This window comes from Lycium barbarum, chromosome 12, assembly GCF_019175385.1.
Source record: "Lycium barbarum isolate Lr01 chromosome 12, ASM1917538v2, whole genome shotgun sequence".
NCBI lineage: Eukaryota > Viridiplantae > Streptophyta > Magnoliopsida > Solanales > Solanaceae > Lycium > Lycium barbarum.
In genome coordinates, this window is record NC_083348.1 from 87,237,674 (window position 1) to 87,256,940 (window position 19,267).

The 19,267-nt window shown below is 32.7% G+C and overlaps 1 pseudogene; it reads left to right on the forward strand.

Annotated features, from left to right (window-relative positions):
• The first annotated feature begins 1,843 nt into the window (after window positions 1-1,843).
• LOC132624601 (G-type lectin S-receptor-like serine/threonine-protein kinase At1g11300) lies at window positions 1,844-11,740 on the forward strand (annotated as a pseudogene).
• The last annotated feature ends 7,527 nt before the right edge of the window (window positions 11,741-19,267 follow it).

The following is a 19,267-nucleotide window of genomic DNA, read 5'->3' on the forward strand; positions in this document are numbered from 1 at the left end:
GTCAAGATCTGACCAGATCTGATGGATATACATCTGATCTTCAATGATTGGCCTTCCATCCTTCTCCGACGAACTTTGACGGTCAGATCCGGTCAGATCTTAGCCGGATCTGACTGGATATACATGAGATCTTCACCGTCGACAAATGTTGCTTTGTCGGAGTCTGGCCGACGGTGGCTTTTTCCGGTCATATTTCGGTGTCGGATTTGAAAAATCGTATTTCTTTTTCAATGTATTCATTTAATTTTTTAGCATACAATTCAATGTATTCTTTAATATTTTTAGCATACAATTTATTTCGTTAATTTTATTTCTTATATACAAATGAATACATTGAATTTTGAAGTGTATACAAATGAATAGAGTGAATTTTATTTCTTTGTATTTAGTTTTTGAGTGTATTCGTTAACTTTTTTAGTGCAAAATTCTGTGTTTTGTATACAACCAATTAAATATAATAAAGTGAATACAATATAAAAGTAGCTACAATGAATACAGTTGAGTTTGAATACATTTAAATTGAATACAAAATTCAAACAAATTTTAATGATTGTATTCATGAATACAGCGACGCGAATACGATAAGTAACAATTGATGAGTTTTACTATAGGTTTGCTATGTCATGTAAATAGGTAAAATGTAGCTAAAATGCATAAATAAGGCCTTCCAAGTTAGTCATTTATGAAACTTTCCCTTATTTTATTTCCTCATATCCACACATGAGGTGTCAATTGTTAAATTATATGACCACTTTATTTAAATGTGTTAACTTTTTAGAGAGTGAACATTTTAACTCACTTAATTACATCTTGAACGCATCCCTCTCGTCTAGGCCTAATTCTTTTTTATATGCCAGGCCCGTAGACTTAAACTCAAGACTTATGTTGCTATCATAGCATATCAAATTGTGCGATCATTAAACTATTTAGAAACAATTATTGATATTTACTTAAACAAAAATAAATATCGGATTTATAGGACTCAACTAGGAAATCTGTAGACTGATTTCACTTCCAGTTCTAATGTAATATCAAGTTTGTCAAAGCTCAAGCTTGTAGTTCTAAGCAAACAAAAAGTCAAGGCGGACAAGATCAAAACCACCGCATGAATTATTTTTCTTTTATGTGTTTCAAGAAGTTTATTTGGAAAATGACTCAGACCAGAAACATTTAAAGAAAGCTATTGAGAAAAATAACTATCGTGAATCTATACTATATATTAAAAGCACGAAGGGGTTTAAAAATATTGATTGAACTTTTTACCCCTCATTAAAAGACTCTACAATAGACAAAATAGTCATTTAATAATATTTAGGACTTTAAAATTAACTAAAATTTATTTATTAAATCTTTCTTTATTTGACTAAAAATATAAATATTTAGGACTTGAAATCAGTTTAAAAAAATTCTGATCCAAATTTAATCGGAGGCAGGAAACCACAAGAACTTAATTATGGACTTTGTAACAAATCACACCAAAGTAGGACAACTTTCCTTTTTAACACACTGTTTTTACATTAATCAATAGCATCGTCATGTTGTTTAATTTTCTGTTTACGAAGTAAATAGCATTTTTTCCTCCTAAACAGTTTATTTCATTGACTACTAACCAATTAGGTCACTTAATTATTACTAGGTAACTAAAAGTACACTTAATAACTTAAAGATCTTTACTAAATCTTATAATATCTCATAGTTTCCTTTTTTCCGGAATAAAACCCAACTGGTACTATTTTTCTAAATTCAAACTCTAATTTTTCCCAAAGTAGACAAATTTTATATAAATAAGAGGTCCTTTTTTTCTTTTTAAAACGGAAGCTAAAGAGCTTTGTAAGTAGAGATCTATCTAGTATTAAGAAAAAAAGGAGTCATCCTGGAAGTTCTCAGCTCTTACAGTTCAAATGATAGAGCAAACTTTTTGGCAGAAAACAACTTAAGATGAGTTCATCCCCAGCTTTTCTTCTTTATCTCTATTGTTTGTGTGTAGCTTTTCTCAGTGCCAATGCTTCAGACACCATTAGCAACAGTGAGCCTGTGAGAGACTCACAAAAACTGTACTTTCCCGTGGCAAAAACTTCACACTTGGTTTCTTCAGCCCTGGGAAATCAGCGAGCCGTTATATAGGTATCATGTTTAACCGACCATATATCACCAACACCAACTGTCATATGGGTAGCAAACAGATACAAGCCTTTACACGACTCTAGTGGAATACTGACAATATCAGAAGATGGAAATCTTGTAATCTTGAATGGACAGAAGGAGACTATTTGGCCATCCAGTAGTTCAAACCCTATGAAGAATGCTTCTGCCCAGCTCTTGGACACTGGCAACTTAGTCTTGAATGACAGCTCAAATGGGAGAGTTCTATGGGAAATTTTTCAACATCCTACAGATTCTCTCTTACAGTACATGAAAATTGGCATCGACAAGAGTACGAACACGACGACTCTCCTGAAATCATGGAGAAGTCCTGATGATCCATCTGTTGGGAATTTCTCAGCTGGTATTCAACCTCAGCCCATTCTTCAGGCTTTTATTTGGAATAATACCACTCCTTACTGGCGTAGTAGTCCATGGAATAAACAGAACTATATTGGATTACCAGAAATGAAATCTTCCTATCGCTCTGGAATTGACCTTGTAGCTAATAATACTGGCACCATATATCAAACTTTTTCCAAGGCAGATCAGTCTTTGATACTCTATTGCCTGAATTCAACGGGGTCCTATCAGATGAAGTTTTGGGATCCAAGCAAGAAGGATTGGGTGGTAAAATGGGCAAATCCTCGAAATGAGTGTGATATTTACTCTAAGTGCGGGCCATTTGGAAGCTGTAATCCAAAGAGTTCTCCAATATGCAGTTGTATATGAGGTTTTAAACCGAAAAATAAAAGAGAATGGGAGAAAGGAGATTCGACAGGTGGATGCATCAGAAGGACTGCACTAGACTGTGAAAGGAACGAAGCTGATGTTGAAAAGGCCAAACAGGATGGATTTTTGAAGCTGCAGACGCTGGGAGTGCAAGATTTTGCAATTCCGGTACCCTCTGCAAAAGAAAACTGTGAGAATGATTGTTTGATTAAGTGTACCTGCACTGCATATTCTTACTACACAGGCATAGGTTGTATGCATTGGAATAGAAGCTTAAATGATATTCAAGAATTCTCCATGGATGGGGCAGCTGATTTGTTCATTTGCCTTGCCTACTCTGAAATAGGTAACATACTTCTGTCAACCTTAAGCTTTCAATTGTTTAGCTTATTTTTTTGGAACAAGGAGAGTTGAAATTTAAAGTCTTCTAGTCTTTGAAGAATATAAGCAAGAATCTTCTAATAATTTCTACAATCACATAAAAGTAGTCTCATTGTCAATTAGTGATTTCACTTCCATACATGTTTTGCAGCTGCAAAGCACAAGAAAGACATCCCTGTAGTAGCTATTGCAGTCTCAGTCTCGATAGGCTCAATGACAGTTACCTTATGTGGATATATTTTCTGGAAATTGTTGGCTAAGCACAAAGGTAATTAATCAAATCAGATATGTGAGAACACAAACTACAACTTCTGTTTTTGCGGATCATTTGATTTGTGAATGTCCATTCTGAACCAGGAAGGAAGAGAAAAAATGAAGCATTCTTAAGAGTGTTAGGTCCAAGGTTTCACCTATTAATTTTGATGATAACAAACCAACATAATTATTAACAAAAGAACATTTACTTGTGCTAAATTTATTTTTGGTATAGATTTATATGATGAAGAAGGATTTGGTTAAGATTTAATCAAATATGGAAAAGAAGATATTAAGAGATGAAATTATGGAAGAAGATGTGGAAGAAAAATACTTACCCAAATCAAGGTACAAGAATTATGGAAAGAATATTTACTACAATCCTATGGAAGGAAAATATTCTACAAAAGGAAAGATCAAGATCAATTTGTTGTTTAAGGAAGATTCAAAATCTATGGAGTATCAAGAAGTCTCATGTTTACAAAAGTGTCCACATTCAGAGTTATCAAAGTCCAATTTAAGAAGATGAATGTGATTACATTCAAAATAATATAAATCAAGATCCAAGGTGAAATGAAGAGAATCTTGAAATTCTCTTGGGTTGATTAACCAAAAGCTCATACTTGTACAAGCCAGTAAAAGAAGAAAGAAATATTTGAATTTGCATTTCAAATTTGAATATACGTCTACTACGAGTTGAAAGGAAAGAAATATCTCTACTACAAGTCTACAGTTGCAAATCTCATGAAGACCATGAATATTTAATTTATTGTGAAGATTTTGTTAACTATGGATGGAGGATGTTGAGTGAATATCAATTATGGAAAAACATACTATTTTCCATAATCAAGAATGGAAGATTCAAGGGAGTTCAAACTACTACCATGATTTATGAAAGAATATTTTTATATTCTATATCTCGGAAAATATTTGCTTTCAAGGAAATTAACGAGAGTTATGGAAATTACAGTACTACATCTTTGATGGAAAGGAATTTCTCACTATTACTCTATGATTGAAGATCTCCTAAGTATTCCATCATTTATGGAAATAAAGAAAGGAGCATATTATTTGGAAAGCACAAAGAGAAGACCTTAATGTAATTGAATGGAAATCAAAAATTGATTCCACTCAAAGTCATTCCACGTGATCACTTTACCAAGAAGATGAAATAAAATATATTCTCTCCTATGAAAGGAAAGGAGGAAAACGACTTCAGCAAATCTTTACAGCCAAATCATACCATAAGTGAGAGAGATGATTTATCAATCAAAGCAAGATTATAGTAATCAAGCTGACTAGTCAAGGAAATCGGCAATGACCTGAAGATCTCAAGGAGGATTTCCAGCTACAACAATCAAGTGAAATAATACTATCCAATATTAGAAGACTGTTGTATTTATGAGGAGCAACTTCTAGAATATTCAAAGACCGAGCATAAAAGAGAAGATAGTACAATAGTTGAACTTACGCAGCCATTTATACTTTCATCTCAACCTTCTCAAGTTCTTTGCTCCACTTTTCATAAGCATTGTAATCCTGAGTGACTTACTATGTAAACAAAAAAAAAAAGGAGAGATATAGTATAGTTGATGAGGTTTTGTATTGAGAGGTTGTGTCATTGTTCGTTTATTTGGTGAGCGAGTGAAAACCAAAGAGTCGTTGTTGGTGAGCGAGTGAAAAACCAACTTTGTACGTTGTTGGTGAGCGTGTCAAAACCAAACCTTGTTCGTTGTTGGTGAGCGAGTGAAAACCAACCTTGTAAAAACATTGATGGCGAACAAGGAAAACCACAAAGGTTGTACTCAACTCAAACTACAAAGAGCTTAAAGAGGTAACCTCCTTGCAACACAAGGGGACTGGATTAGGATACCACATTGGTTTCGAACCAGTATAAAAATTCCTGGTGTCATTTATTTTATTGCTCTCATATTATATTCTGCACCCTTACTATTTATTGTGGTTTATACTTGTGCAAATCAAAGTACTGATAATCTTGTGCAGGCTGTCTCGCTATCAGTCGACTGTCACCAAACAGTAGTCGACTAGATTTTTTAACAGGCTTACAATTCACTCCCCCCCCCCCCCCCTCTTGTACTTTCAATTGGTATCAGAGCCTCGTTTCACATTTTTGTTTTTGCTTAACAGCAAGGGAGGAAAGATCCATGGCAAGGCACCAAATTACTGAAGCCATATTTCAAGAGGGACTCTCAACAAGTAGGCCACCCTACTTCAATAGTTTATACTACAGTCAGTGGAAGGCCAGAATGAAGATTTATATTCAATCGACAGATTATAGAGCCTGGCTAGTTATTCAGAATGAGCCACGACCTATTCCAAATAATAGTGATGGAAAGAAGGTTGAAAAAGAGACATCCATATTTGACTACACAAAAGAACATTTGGATATTATGCAAACAAATGCTAGAGCAATGTACCTGCTCCATTGTGCTCTTGGTGAAGAAGAATATGAGACAATATTCACTTGTAAAACTGCTAAAGAAATATGGGACAAATTGGAAGCTATCCATGAGGGCACTATAAAAGATAAGGTATATCAAGAAAACTTGGATAAGGCATCCAAAAACGTCAAAAGGAAAAGAAGAAAGAAGCAGAGAGCTCAATCCATCCAGAATCAAGAGGTCCAACAGAAAGAGAACATACACTGCTATGAATGTGGTAAACTTGGACATATTAAATTAAAGTGTCCTAACAACAACATGAAGAAGAATTCCAAAACTTCAACTTGGAGCGACGAGGATGAATATGATAAAGAGAGTAATCACGGAGAAATGGCGTTCATGTGCTCCCTGGAAGGAAAAGAAACAGACAAAAATCATAGAACCTCTTCTTCGAGTGACGAGGAAAAAACCAATGAGGTATGCCATACTCCTATCATGACTTGTAATAATTGTGATGATTTGTAGGAAACTCTAGATCTAGCCTTGAAAGATTTGAAAAGAATTCTTGGTGCATTCAAGAAAGTTCAACGAGAAAAGAAAGACTTGGATATTCGACTTAAGAAATGTCAGACTAAATATGACTTACTTCAAGAAGAAAATTCTGAGTTGCAGAAGCAAATGAAGACTTTGCACAAATCTTCTAGTCACCACTTTGATCAATGGAAGTCGACTCATCTCTTTAAGAACTACCAGTTGATTGAAAAGGGATCCACTAGTAGATGCCCTACTTCAACCAAGTCAACTCAGGTAAGGTTCAAGTCGACTAATAAGGCAACTGCAGGCGAACACTCTTATTCTCATATTACATGTCATTACTGTTGTAATTCTGGACATAAAGCATTTACGTGCAATTATGCTAGAAATCATGTAAGATCTAAAAATGTTTGGAGACCCAAACACTTACATGCATCTCCAACTACGCAATTTACTAACCATGAAGGACCAAAAAAGACTTGGGTACCAAACACAAACTAATTTGTTTTGCAGGAATTCCTTGAGTCTAGCCATAAATAGAATCATTGACATTTGCATAGCGGCTGGTCAAGGAACGAGATTAAAGTTGCTTCAAAGTTCATATGTATTCTACAAATTGAAGGAACTACAACATATGATGGTAAAGTTTAAATGAACGGTATTACTGAAGATTATTCAAGTTTCTCTTACTACATTAGGTGATCTGTATCTAGCTGTTGTTTAATATGGTATTAGTCAACTATATATGGTTTGAGTCGACTAATTGCATCATGCCACTATTTTGTTGGTACTGGTTACAACCTTGACCTGGAGACCTTAAATAACTCGAATGCATGTCTTGCATTTTTCTGAAATCTAAATCTATCATAAGTTATTAGGACAAGCAGGCTTGCAATCGTTATTGATATCATACAAATTTAATTCATATATATGTGGGTCTGAGATTATTTTTGAAGGAAATAACATATGGAAACTTATTGACAAGACAAACGAATTGAAATTATGGATATTCAAATGCACCTGATCGAAATGGTAAGATTGTAGGAACTAAGGGTAAACTTGTAGCCCAAGGTTTCACAACAAGAAGGTTTTCTTAATTCTTAAGATTTTTATTAGTATGTTAGTTCTCATGAGCATATTATAAAGCCTTTTTCAGAATGCATGTCAAAAGTATTTCTTTAGATGATTTTACAACAAAAAAAATATTTTGTCAAGCATCTTCCAATAGTTTATTTTTTTTAAAAGAGTACTTATGCTGCTGGAGTTTTATTCTTGATTTGAAACCATCCCAAGAGAACAGTAAGGGAAGTTAATTGTTTGTTCCAAAAATGATTTTTCAAAAATCATGATTGTCATTTTATAGTTGCATTTATTTATATCTCGTGTTACTAACGAGAAGGTGTACAAAGAATTTCATAAGATTTTACAAGGTATTCGAACTTGAAATGATTACAAGGGTGAGTTAACATACTTCTTCAAGTTTCAAATAATGCAAAGGTAGATGAAAGGTTCTTCAACGAAGCCAAGTATTCCAAAGGATTACTCAGGAGATTGTGTATGAAAAATTCATTGAACATGAATACTCTAGTAAACTCATCCTATCTCTCTTGCAAAGAAGAACATCGGTAAGTACACAAATCAAATGCAGTATCAAGATATGATTAACTCTCTATTGAATTCCAATAATTATTAGATCAGACTTTTGTAAGATACTTTTCAAGTCACCCTGGTCAATAAAAGATTATTGAAATTCCTGGTTGGCACTCAAAAATTTGACTTATGTATTCAAGAACTAACAATTGATCTAGCGGGATACTCTCAGATACAAACCTTGCAGGAGTCAAAGTTGACTAGCATAAATCATTTTTTCTTGTTCATGTATATCATGAAAACTCAAGAGCTTCACAATTTTATCTATTGCGGATGAAAGATTATATGGAATCTGCTTTGAGGACATTAAATATCAAATAGAGATATTTTCTCACATTGAAGAAAGGATTTAGTACGATAATATATGGTGAATAATTTTGTATCCTTTTCTGGTAAGAAAGATTAATTTTCCTCTTAACTCATATGTTCTTATTTGTGGGTTTGGAAGCACATGATAATCAGTTTGTGTTTTTCCAATAACGTACTCTTAAATTGACTTAAAATATTTCACCAATTGGCTCTTATGCTTTATGTGCCTAGCAACTCTTTAAGAGGATTGATATGATTAATAATTATCTTTCTTAAACTAGAGGGAAATTCCTTCTTATCAATTTGAATTTTTAATGGGAATTTCTCAAACACTCTTAGTTGGCTTGTATTGATCATTAGATTTGGTAGATCTAACATGTGCTAATTATTCTATGTATTATATTGAGATTTGATTAGTCAATAATTTTTCTATAAGAAGTTGACTATATGTTCTATTTCACCCTTTTGATGATGCCAAAAAGGGGGAGAAGTTTTCCTGTACAAAACGTTTGCTTTGTTAGTATTTTCAGACAGGAAATGCACAAGAAGAGCGATAAAGCATAAAGTGAGAGGAGCCACTCCTTCAAGTTGTGCTTCAAGATCAAGGAACATACATTGGGGGGGGGGGGGGGGGGGGGGCTCACTAATTCGGGGAAGTTTACATCCTTCTTATCATCTTTGATTATGTCCTTTATTAAAATTGAAAGTTTTGTACTCAATGGTTTTCCATCATCAAAAAGGAGGAGATTGTTAGGTCCAAGGTTTCACCTATTAATTTTGATGATAACAAACCAACATAATTATTAACAAAAGAACATTTACTTGTGGTAAATTTATTTTTGGCATAGGTTTATATGATGAAGAAGGATTTGGTTAAGATTTAATCAAATATGGAAAAGAAGATATTACGAGATGAAATTATGGAAGAAGATGTGGAAGAAAAATACTTACCCAAATCAAGGTACAAGAATTATGGAAAGAATATTTACTACAATCCTATGGAAGGAAAATATTCTACAAAAGGAAAGATCAAGATCAATTTGTTGTTTAAGGAAGATTCAAAATCTATGGAGTATCAAGAAGTCTCATGTTTACAAAAGTGTCCACATTCAGAGTTATCAAAGTCCAAATTTAAGAAGATGAATGTGATTACATTCAAAATAATATAAATCAAGATCCAAGGTGAAATGAAGAGAATCTTGAAATTCTCTTGGGTTGATTAACCAAAAGCTCATACTTGTACAAGCCAGTAAAAGAAGAAAGAAATATTTGAATTTGCATTTCAAATTTGAATATACGTCTACTACGAGTTGGAAGGAAAGAAATATCTCTACTACAAGTCTACAGTTGCAAATCTCATGAAGACCATGAATATTTAATTTATTGTGAAGATTTTGTTAACTATGGATGGAGGATGTTGAGTGAATATCAATTATGGTTCCAAACCAGTATAAAAATTCTTGGTGTCATTTATTTTATTGCTCTCATATTATATTCTGCACCCTTACTATTTATTGTGGTTTATACTTGTGCAAATCGAAGGACTGATAATTTTATGCAGGCTGTCTCGCTATCAGTCGACTGGCACCAAACAGTAGTCGACTAGATTTTTTAACAGGTTTACAATTCACCCCCTCTTGTACTTTCAAAGAGTAGCATCTCCAAACTATTACAAGGAAAGGATGATTAAAGATGACATCAACAAAGTCGAAATTGAAGACATGACCGGTACAGCTTTGACATGTTAGCAAATGCAACTGACAAATTTCACTCAGCTAACAAGCTGGGGCAAGGAGGCTTTGGTCCGGTCTACAAAGTAATGTTTCTCGACGCAGCTCTGCAGTGTTTTGAGAAATGAGAAAATATAAAATAAATTAGAACATTTATCTGCAGGGAAAATTGCCAGATGGACACGAAATAGCAGTAAAAAGGCTTTCACAGTCTTCAAATCAGGGGTTAGAGGAGTTTATGAATGAGGTCGTCGTGATTTCTAGACTACAGTCTTGTTAGACTCCTTGGCTGCTGCATAGAGAGAGGGGAAAAGATGCTGGTTTATGAGTTCATGCCAAATAGAAGCTTAGATGCAAATCTTTTTGGTTAGTGCATGACTTTCTTTCATTGATTTTGCCTGTTGTGCTACATGAGGACTTCCAGACTCAATAAAACTGTATTTTCTTAAGGATACAAAATCCATCATACATTTCTCGGTGATACCTTTTCAGGTTCACACCAGGAGAAGTTCCTTGATTAGAGTAAACGAGCCATCATTATTGAAGGAACTGGTCGAGGCCTCCTTTATCTTCACAGAGACCCGAGACTATGAATTATTCATAGAGATCTGAAGGCAAGCAACATCCTGTTGGATGAATACCTAAATCCAAAAATTTCAGATTTTGGAATGGCGAGAATTTTCGGAGGCAATCAAGATCAGGCCAACACTAATAGAATTGTTGGCACATAGTAAGTTTTTATTGCTTACTCATTTTTGGTCATGGATGAACTGTCCAATTAGTCATTGAGTCTCTTTTTTAATATGTTATGCAGTGGTTACATTGCCCCTGAATATGCAATGCATGGAAGATTCTCAGAAAAATCAGATGTCTACACCATGGGGGTGTTGATATATAACTTTAATGCTCTTGCTACTTATCGGAAGAAAAGACAAAAGAAAGAGAAAATCATGAAATTTCTGACGATAATCTTTTCGATGTTTGTCAATGCCTTTGTTCTTCAGGCATGGACGTTCTGGACTGAAAAAAATATTGTGAAACTGATAGACACCAAAATATTTGATCCATGCTTCCAAAAGGAGCTTGTGAGATGTGTACAAATTGGATTATTATGTGTTCAAGAATATGCAGAAGATAGGCCAAATGTCTCCACAATTCTCTCAATGCTCACTAGTGAAATTGCTGAACTACCTAATCCTAAACAACCTGCATTTACCGGAGGACATGGTTCTTCAGAGCAAGGATCTTCGAAAAGCAAAGGTTCTGTCAATGCTGATTCCATAACTGCTGTGGAACCACGATAGGATCGATACAAGGTTTTCAAATGAAGGCAGTATTGTTCCTCTCCTTAGTAGTAATTGTTTGTGTATCTATTTGTTTTTCTGATGCTTCCACTAAAACTTATTACCAAGAATCCTAGTGAAATTCTATTTCATATATTACGCTTAAAACTATGAGCAACATTAGATTAAGAGTTAGCTTTCTGCAAAAGATGTTTCTTATGTGTATGATGAAGGGTGTGTTTGGTATGAGGAAAAGTGACTTCCATGAAAAAATTTCAGTAATTTTTCATGGAAAAAATCTTCCATCAAAAGGGAGAATATGACTTCCATCACTTATGGGCAGAAGTCAATTATGTAGAACTATCTAAACTTTTAACTTCATATTACTTGTTTCAGTTAACACTTAGACATTACTATTAATCTCTAGTACTCAAAAGATTCAGCACAACATTCTCCAATTTGCTAATATCGTTATTGATCTTTAGTATATATTTTTCTGAATAATATTTCACTCACCAACTAAACACAGAAAACACTTTGCAGAAAAATATTTTCCATGGAAATGACTTCCTTTATACCAAATGAGAGAAAATGAAAAAAATGGCCCTTTATGTCTGGAGTTAGGTTCAAGATAGTCTCTTAAATATGCTCCTAAGCAGTATTGATCCTTTAAGTTTGCCAAAAGTGAGTACTTTTGGTTTTGGTCTCCCACATTTAAAAAATTCTGGTTGTTAGATTTAACGGGAAATGTGAAAAAAAAAAAAGAATGATACAAAACTGTATAGTACTCACTCCATACCAATTTAAGTAGGCGTTTGGCAAAAACAATTATTTTTTATCACTTTACTTGAAATTTTGAAGTTGGAGTTGACGATAAAGTTGTGTTTGGTTATAATTTTTACAAAGAATATTTGGTTGATTGAATGTATTGAAAGTGAAAAAAGTGAAAACAAGGTTTTAGGTGTTTTTCAAATTCCAAATACAACTTGAAGTTGTATTTGGAATTTTCATAGCCAGACGTTGATTTTCAAATAAAGTAAAATAATTTTTCGGAAAAAAGTGAAAATTCTCATGGCCAAACGGGTCCTAAGTGTCTTAGTTTAACTAGGCACGGAGTTTAAGAAATAAATAGAAGACTTTTGAATCGTGTGATCCTAAATTAAAGATATGTACAATGTACTAAAATGTCCTCTGAATTTTGTGGTTATAAACTTGTCATGTAAGATGTTTGAATTGTCAACTTACTAAATATAGAAAGAGGAGGATTTTTTGGAGACAAACCAAAAAGGAAAGTAAGACACTTAAAATGGGACCGAGCGAGTATATAAAACACCGCACACACTATGAATCCACTTAGCTCAATCCTGAATCAGCCTATTGTACATGAAATAAGAAATAGAAAAAGAATAAGCGAGCTGAAGTAGAGTCAAAAATAACTATTGCCAAATCAATGCCCTTCTGATTTCTGAACATGGAATTGGGGCACAAACTAAAGGGAATTAACCAACTCTCCTGTAAGATGACTGCTTTGCCCTTACCAAGTCTACTCCAGAGCTGCTTGTTATCCCTTGGTTGGGAAAATTAGTAATTTACCACCTATTACAGAGCCCTCCCTTCAACTTCGTATTTTTGGAGCAAGTGGGTAATCATGGTCCTTTTACAATTTGAGTTAAAAAAAAAAAATCCCGCAAAGATCTCTGGTATGTAAAAATAAAAATCTCTCGTAAGAAGACATGAAACAAAATCAATTGATCCGTATTTCTGTGAATGTTTCACAAAATATTTCTGTTTTTATTAGTAAGAAGAAAAAAAAAAAAAAAAAATATATATATATATATATATATATATATATATATATATATATATTATTCGAGTCTTTAGCCTGATTAATGATTTGTACGTCGATATAATATAGTATTGAAATGAAATGATCTCAAGTAAATTCACACAATCGACTCCGATTTGGGATTGAGCCACAATCAATTGGTCAATGGCACATCCCAGATATCAACATTAAATATTTGCTTTCTTAACGTAACAACCAATATTTCTTAATTTCAATCGAGACCATGAACTTCAAAGATCACATATTTACCTGACTTCTCTCTATGTATACATAGCATCTGAGTATGTAATGCTCGAAGAGATTATACAATTTAAGGACCAAAGGAATGAACAATTTGTATTGCTGTGGCTTTAGTTTATGATAGTCTCAACGTCAATTCATAATGCATAAAGCAATTAGAGTGTGCATATGTCTTGGTTATGCACCCAACAATGATGTCTGCTTTGAACTAATTAGGTTCACAGACATTTGAGCTAAATCATACAAGTTCTTATTTTCACTAATTAAAGGAACTTAATTAAGTAGAGGGACAAAGATCAGAAAAGGCAACCCTATGTGACTATTGGCTTACTTGAGAGGAAGAATCTAATTTGGTCAGTTTCAGCCAGTCAACAAAGATAAATTGGCTGCAAAATGTTTTATGTTTTAGGAACTTCATTTTGAAAAGAGAAATCTGATACACAAATAGGAATAACAACAGCTTGTGAAGCATCTTTGGATAATATAGGGCACGATCGATACAAGAAAAAGATATTAATGAATTGGTAGTTGAGATCAAATTTAGTCACGTTGGTACGCTTACTTTAGGTTCAATATTTGCTTACGTGTCTATTAAGAGATTACAATAACGTCAATAGAACTTGTAGCCAATTTCAAGTATTAAAGAACCTATATTATTGAACACTGAATTTAGACATGTCTAACTGCTAATATTAAGAATTCATTATTGTTATTTTGTTGTTGGTGACAAGAATAATATGCTACAGGATAAATGGCAGGTTCTGCTGGTGTAGGTGGCCCAGTTATTGGGCAACTAAAATAAACCCTTTAATAAACTTATATTATTAGCAAGGGAATGTTAAAGCAGAAATACAATGGTACTGTTTTGTCCCCAAAAACCATATAATAGTCTTATATTCTGGACACGTTTTTCACGACCCTACAAAAGTTAGTTTATTCAGAATCATCCAATTTTGACCTCAGCACCTTAGAAGTTTGACAAAGACTAGCACAAAAATAGATCTCATCTATTCTTCAGTTATAAGCTACTACAGTATCTCTTTTCTAAAAATGTAAGTCAATAAAAATATGAAAGTTGTGAGTTCAATTTGGCGCGTCATTTCGTATATTATGCATGCTTAGAGTTGAATCGTTAAGCTAATCATGGGCCAATTACTTTTTATAGTAAAGCTATTTCCTTCTAGTTACATGCAAATTGAAATTTTATACAACTTTATATAAACTGATCATCCCTGTTTGCTAGTACTCCCTCCCCTCCGGATAAAAAAAAAGTATTCACTTAGTCATTTGCACACCCTTTAAGAAAATACTAACCCCTAGGCAAAAATAGATAATTTAACTAAACTACCCCAATTAAATAAGTATTGGGATTTTGTTACTTAAACACTTAATAAGGGCAAAACTGAAAAAATAAAATTAATTTTTTATTGATTTGATAAGTGAATTTTTTTTTTTAATCGGTAGGGAGTATTAAAGAAAGGACACCCATGCCCCCAAAAAGATTTTGTCTTACTTAAGAGGTGCCATGCATGTTCCCTGCATCATTAAATTCATTTTGCACTTCTCTCCCACTTTTCTCTGTTTAACTGCTTAAGTTTATTCCCTCTTTTATCCCTTTGGTCAAGCCGATAAAATCATAGAATTATTTCTTATTAAAAGTGTTTTGGAAGAGTGGTGATTTGTGTTGGCTAAATCATTTAAAAAGTGTTTTTTATTATGTACTTGTTTGTGTTTAGTTTTGAAAGGGTGTTTTACGTGTCAAATTGCAAAAAAGGAAGTGACTGATGATTTTAATTAAGTAAATATGATTTTTTATATATATATATTGGATAGTCTTGTTCTTAAAAAAAAAAAAAACTTATTTTTTAAAAAAATTACTTGTTAAACACTTTCGACTACCATTCAAAAACACTTATTGTTTCACAAAAAATAAAAGACCAAATACCTTCATTCTTTAAAATAAGTATTTAAAAATGAAAAAAAGAACGCTTTGAGCCTTGGCTAATTAGCAGGTTTTTACTCTTTTAACTTAAATTATAGCCATTTAGTTTAGCACAACAAATCTTACATGAAAAAAGACAAAGAAAAAAGAAGTTTCTGGCACTCCGTCCTTTTCTTCCCCTCTTTGTTTTTAAATATGACAAAATAATATTAAGATACTATATTTACAATATTTATTATTTATTTACAAAACATAACAATTTAATTACAAAACATATTAGATTTGAAAAAATTTAAAAGCCCAACCCTTCTCTCCCCTTCCGTTCACGTAACAGATCTAGAAAAACAGGGGGAGAGCAATTTTTTTTCCATCGGAGTGAGAAGCAATAGAGAGCAATGTGTTTTCTTTGTGCCTTCACTGTAGCTCACCCGAACCACCACAACACCACCACAGATCTCCATTCTGTTCACGGAGCAGATCGACAAATATGGAGAAAACAATTTTTATAGAGTATCAATTAGGCATCTGGGTCGTCTATGTTTTGCTTGTCACTAATCCTAGATACTGTAGATCTAACATTCTGAACTCAGAGGCAAAAGAATTGGAATGAATTGAAGCTGTTTTTTCTTTGATTAATTTTGTATCCTTTATTGATAGTATGTTTCAGGTTGATGAGATTATTGGAAGATTTGAGAAGAAGGGTTTCTCTTTTTGAAAGGCTTTAAAAATTCAAATTTTGAAGTGAGATTCAAAATTGTATTAATGTTGTATGATAATTGTATATTGAGTTTGTATGAAAATTGAATTTTAAGTTTTATACTATGTTGTATTATTTGTATTAAATTTGTATGAAAGTCGTATACAATGTTGTTGTAGTTGTATTAAATTTCCAAACACCTAACATGAACTTTATACAAAAATTACATATTTATATACATATTTCATACCGATTTTATACAGTTTTCATCCACGAAATTGTGACCGAAATTCTAAGCCTTGAGCGATACACGAAAAATGTGAGAATTTCAAGGCTTGAGCTAAATATGCATATTCCATTATGTTTTCATACACAAAATATTGAGCGAAATTCTTAAGCCTTGAGGGAGAAATACGTATTTCATACAATTTTCATACATATTTTATACACAAAAAAATTGAGCGAAAATTTTAAGCCTTTAATGATTGTTTTTATATGTTTTATAAGAAATCTATTGTTATGTTTTGTAAATTGAAAAGTATCGTCATATTTTATAAATATATCATATTTTTATATGTATATACATTATTCTCCCTATAATTTAATGTCTTACAAATACGAAAAAGATGAAGCTAAATATAAACACAAAATTAGGTGAGCCAGAATTTAGTGTTACATTAACATCCATCCACATCATGACCCTGTCAACATCAAGAAAGTGAAATGAGAGAAAAAGAGATGCTATTTTTCCTAGTATGGTCCTGTAATGTGCTGTTAGTCATAGTTTATGCACTTTTATTCCCCATTTATGTGTGAATGTAAGGGTTAGTTGTTGACACACGTGAAAGTTTAATTTGACGAGACTAAAAGAAGAAAACGTTAAATAAACTAAAATAGACTATAGGAAAAATTATAATAGCAGTTCTCCTTATATTGAAAAAAAAAATGAGTACGAGGATCAACTTGAGACTCATACGTACGTGTTATTACTCATTTCTAAATCCAAACTTAGTGGAGACCATATGCTGATAAGTAACATGCACCATTGATTAAGTAATAATTAATTAAAAATCTATTGCGCGGATCTGAATTTCTATTATTCATCAAAGTAATAACTAATTCAGAATCCAATGCGCAGATCCGGATTAATTATAGTAATATTCATCAAGAGAAAAGAAAAAAAGACATGTTATTTAGGAATAAATAGAACAAAAATAATATAGGAACAATAACAGTATCTAAAACGAGATGGTTCCAGATCTGATAATACTCCTTTGGAACACTACTGTAGTTGTCATTGTTTTTTTTTTTTCCATCATTAATTTAGACATGCATCATTTTTTTCAAGTGCAGCTGATGATGAATATATGTACAGATCCGATCTTTTTTCTTCTACCTTTATCGGTTTTTGCTTCATGCATTGTTAGTTTGCGATAAAAAAAAAATTTAATGATAAGTTTAAATTCTGCTTTTCTTCTTTTTCTTTGTGAGTGCTTTTTTCAAGAAAAAATATTTAAGTGTTCTAGTGCCAAACCTTTTTATATTTAGCTAAACATATTGTTAGAAAAGCCAGCTTTGCGGTGGAGCTGTTAATCTTTTCATCCAAAAATTTAATTTGATACAACTCCCTCCTTGATTTTACTAGAAATAAGAAAAGACCGAAAGAGTAATGGGATTTTACCCACTCCATTCTTAATAGAAAACAAAAAAGAGGGCCGGGGGGAGGGGGGTCAAGTCAACCAAGGATTTATTTAGTGTTTAAGGAGCACATTAAAAGAAGAAGTATTTATCAATAATCTAGAAAATAAAGAAAATATCTGGGGAGGTTTATCAAAGGGGATAAGGAAGAGTAAAGGGACATCATCATCCACCCCATTAATAGAAAAAGAGGCAGTGTTTTAGGACCAAAACGTCAAAAGAAAAATTATTTATCAATTATTCGGAAAAATAAAGGGGACCATATATGAGGAGGTTTTTACCTCATCACTCAATGGCTAAATACCTAGATAGCCCCTTAAACTTGACACCTTTTATAACATATACACTTAAACTTACATAGTGATCAGATAGACACTTGAACTTGGTAAAAGTGTATCTTTTAAACACTTATGCACATAAGGCCTAGTGCGTGGATTACACTTGCTTTCATGTGTTAAATACACCAATTATTAAATGACACGTGTAATTTTCAAAAGAATTGGCAATATTAAAACCACTTCTCACCCCCACCCCTCCCAGGTCACTCCCTCCATTTCTTCATCCCCCCATGTTATCCCTTCCTTTCTCTGGCAAATTAAGTTCTCTAAAAAAAAATGGCTTCATAAGCACAATAATGTTGTATTGCTAATTGATTTTTCTTGTATTGTTTTCTGAGTGCTTTTTAGATTCGATCTAAACAAGAAAGACTTTGATAACTATGGTAATTAATTCGTAATTGTAATAACTTCAGCTAAAACGATTTGTCAAAGTATACTTTTTTTGAATGATGAACTGAAATAGTAATAATTATTTTGGGGAAGAAAGAAATAAGCGAAGGAGTTCAGTGGTTAGAGAATCTTTTACTGAAGACAGAGTATATTGATATTTTTTCCAGCGGTGCACATATAACATATTTTCTTTGTTCATTAATAATAACATCAAACGTCTAGAAAAAAGCAAAAAATTCAAGCATGTATTTCTTATTTATAAGAAAAAAAGAGAGCAACTGTTGACTCTTTTCAACATCATTTTTAAATTTTATTCCTAAGAAACTCAAAAATATTTTGAACTTCTATTTCCTACCTTTGAAAGACGAAATACTATAACAAATTATGCGAAAATTTAGAAAAAGTTTGAATAAGCTATTATATTAAATTACATTTTATTTTACCAAAATCTAATCAATTTGAGTTTATAGTGTAGAAAGTACATCTTTATATTAGATGAGATCTTACCTTTTTTTTTTCTCAGGTGTAAAGGTTAGAAACTAAAGAGACAATTATGCCCCCCCCCCCCCCCCCCCCCAAAAAAAAAAAAAAAACAGGTATGCCAAAAAAAAATTCTATTATTTTGCTGACTCAGCAATTTTGCAAAAGTTTCACGCGCTCATTCCAAAATACAAAACACGTGAATTGCTAGGATGGAC